At 41.7% G+C, this 3,368-nt stretch overlaps 1 pseudogene; it reads left to right on the forward strand.

The window, feature by feature from the left end:
• The window catches only part of LOC111821086 (protein archease pseudogene), a 4,826-nt pseudogene extending 2,250 nt beyond the window's left edge, over nt 1-2,576 (forward strand).
• Nucleotides 2,577-3,368: the final 792 nt, after the last annotated feature.

Consider the following 3,368-nt stretch of genomic DNA (forward strand, 5'->3'; position numbering starts at 1 on the left):
AATCAATGAATGCTAAAACCACTGAGTGAAAACTTGTTGGCAAACAGTATATTCAAATGGCCTCAAAATATTACCTCAAAAATTACTTGTTAACTACAAAAGGAAAAATATACTTTTGTAATGCAGAAATCTTGCTGACACTATGGTAACCAAACTTTGCAACACCAATAACGGGACAAAACTGACATCACATACCAACAAATGTGATGCAACTGGAAACATACAACATTATTTATGAAGTATTCTTGCCAAAACAAAACAAAAAGACACTGTTCTAACCAGAACCTAATTATATGAAAACAATCTGATAAATCCAAAATGACGGACAGTCTACAAAACCACTGTCTGGAACTCTTAGAAAATGTCAACTATCATGAACTTTAAAAAAAGAAAAAAGACAGAAAGCTCTAGAATCTAGTATCTAGATTAAGGGAGACCGAAGAAACAAAACAATCAAAGGCAATGTATAAAATTTATTTGGGTCTTGGATTAAAAACAAATAACATCAAGGACAACAAAAAACTTCAAAAGACATTTGGGGGACTATTAGGATTTGAACATGGACTGCTTATTAAATGACCTTAATGAATCAATGTTAAATTCCTTGGAAACAATAGTGTATTGCAGCGAATGACCTTTTTTCAAGGAGATTCATGATTATTTACACCTGACGTGTCATGATAAATGCAACTCCCAAAACACACACATACACACCAGGAGTGGGGAGGAAAGCACCAAAGGGCTAACAATTGTGTGAATTAAGGTGAAAGATAGCTCAGTATTCATCGTATTGTATTATTTCAACTTCTCTATAGGCTGGACATTTTTCAAAATAAAAAGGCTGAGAAAGGAAAGTTTGTAAAAAAAAAGCGGAGCAGAGGGGCGAGGGAAGGACAGGTCCTCTATCATTCAGACCTGTTGTTGTGTGCCATCAAGTGAATTCGGTCTCATAGAGACCCTACAGGACAGAGTAGAACGGCTATATAAGGTTTCCTAGGCTGCAAGTTTTACTGGGAGCCCTGGTGGTGCAGTGGTTAAGAGCTCAGCTGCTAACCAAAAGGTTGGCAGTTCAAATCCACTCACCCACCTGCCCACCGCTACCAGGAAATCCTGTTGGGCAGCTACACTAGAGGGTCACTATGAGTCAGGATCAACTCTGTCCAGGTCTTTTTCTCCTGTGGAGCCCTGGTAGGTTTGAACTCCCAACCTTTAAGTTAGCAGTCGAGTGTTAAGCACTGAGCCACCAGGGATCCTTTTAATCAGACCTAGAGGTGTGTAATTTAGGTGTCCCCTACTCCCAGGTCTTCAACTTATTCGTTTCCTTAGTCCTATATCCCGTTGCCCCCACAGGGTTTCCAAGGAGAGGCTGGTGGATTAGAACTGCCGACCTTTTGGTAAAGATGAGCAGCCGAGAGTTTAACCACTCGGCCACCCAGGGCTTCTTCTTAATCCTAAGAAAGAGTATTTTCCAATATAGTGCTGGAAGATGAGCCCCCTAGATTGGAAGGCATTACAATAGCCTCAACAATGGACTCAAACGTACCTGCGATCACGAAGATGGCACTGGATGGAGCGACCTTCACTTCTGTTGTATTGTAGGGTCACTATGAGTCAAAGCCCATACGAGAGCAACTAACAACTACGGAGAAAGAACTACTGGTGGAACAAATGCACTAAACGGTATCTTAGCGCTTTAAAACTGCGCTCCAGGGGGCAGGGCCTAGGGCGGAAGTCTTCAGAACTAAAGTGCTGGAGCTCCGAAAATGGAGTCTGGGTCCTTCAAAGGTACATTCATTACGAAAAGGAGGGTCTACCGCATAGATTGTAATGAAGAGCTGAAGTCTGGCACGTGAGAGGCAGAAGTGAGAGTGCCCAGTGCTGCAGTCATGTGCGCTGGAGGAGGTGAGAGAGTACAGTTTGACTGAGAAGCAGAAGTCAGTGGAAGCCAAGTATTCTCCAGTCAGTTAGAAATACAAATATATGGACCGTAAAGCTGATGTCCAGTTACATGCATTGGGTGAAACTCTGGAGGAAGCTTTTGCGCAATGGCCATCTTTGTTTACATGAGAGATACGAGAGGACTGTTGAGCCCCTCCAAACAGTAGAAGTAGGAACCCCCAGAAATGACGTACAGTCTCTTCTGTTTCACTTTTTGGATAAATGGCTTTATAAGTTAAGTGCTAATGAGTTCCTCATACCCCAGGAAGCAAAAGTACTCGATATCGATCAAAGAAATTTCAAATTATGTCAGTGAGTTAGGGGGATGCCCACGCATCCTCCGAAAACGGAAGTCAAGGCAAGAACGTTCATCAATGAGGTTCTGTAATGAAGAGAAGCCAGAACTTTTCTGTAATCACTGACAGTTAAGATAAAAGGAAGAAAAAAACTGCTTTCAAAAGCTACTCTTTCTCTTCCTTTTGGAAAGATGTTATGTGCGGTCGATTCCGACTCATAGTGACCCTATATGACAGAGTAGAACTGGCATATAGGGTTTCCTAGGCTGAATTCTTTATGGGGGCAGATTGCCGCGTCTTTCTCCGTGGAGCGACTAGTGGGTTAAAACATTCAACATTTTGTTTAGCGTCGGAGCACTTTATGTAACCATTGCACTACAAGGGCTCCTTTTTGGAAAGATAACGATGATTTAATTTCTGCAGTATCTCTGGATATATGGAAACTTACAAAATAAAAAATTTTAACTTATGAAGTGTGACTGTCAGGAATGGAAAATCAGAGTACAGCTTTGGCATGTGTTACCCTAAGTGTCAAACTTTAAAGAATTCTTCAGGAGGTGGCAATTATGGTACTTAATTTTTTAGTTCCCTGCTGTGGCAGCAGGTACACACACCCATCCAGTGAAGAAGAAGCTTCCAGCCTGGTCCCAGAGATACGACTGATGTAAGTAAGCAACAGCCTCAGAGACTCCTCTACCCTGTAGGAACCAGCCAGACCCAGGCCCAAGCACCAGCACCATGCAGCCTCAGCCTGCTCCTCTGAAGCCTCAGCTCTTACTGAATCCAGGTTGAAAAAAAGAATAAATTTGTTTGCTTTTCTTCAAAACTGATAAGACATATTCTCCATATGTCCATTAAGAGAGGTTGTGTTTAAGATTGCTATGGGACAAAGCCATCCTATATCCAGTTGGTTTGCTTAGAAGAAATAATTATACTTGAACAATTGGGAGAGAATAAAAAGGGAAAAGCCACATGGTGACAGTGAAGAGGGCCTCTGCCAAGCTCCATTGGGGCAGTTGATTTGGAGTGGTAGAGCAAAATCAATTGTCACAGGTCAAGGAGGCAACAGAGATAAAAAAAAGTCAAGATTTTCAATAAGAATAAGGTTGGAGAAATAAGACAGTAACCAAAAGA

The sequence above is a fragment of the Trichechus manatus genome, unplaced genomic scaffold, assembly GCF_000243295.1.
Source record: "Trichechus manatus latirostris isolate Lorelei unplaced genomic scaffold, TriManLat1.0 scaffold00063, whole genome shotgun sequence".
NCBI classification, from domain to species: domain Eukaryota; kingdom Metazoa; phylum Chordata; class Mammalia; order Sirenia; family Trichechidae; genus Trichechus; species Trichechus manatus.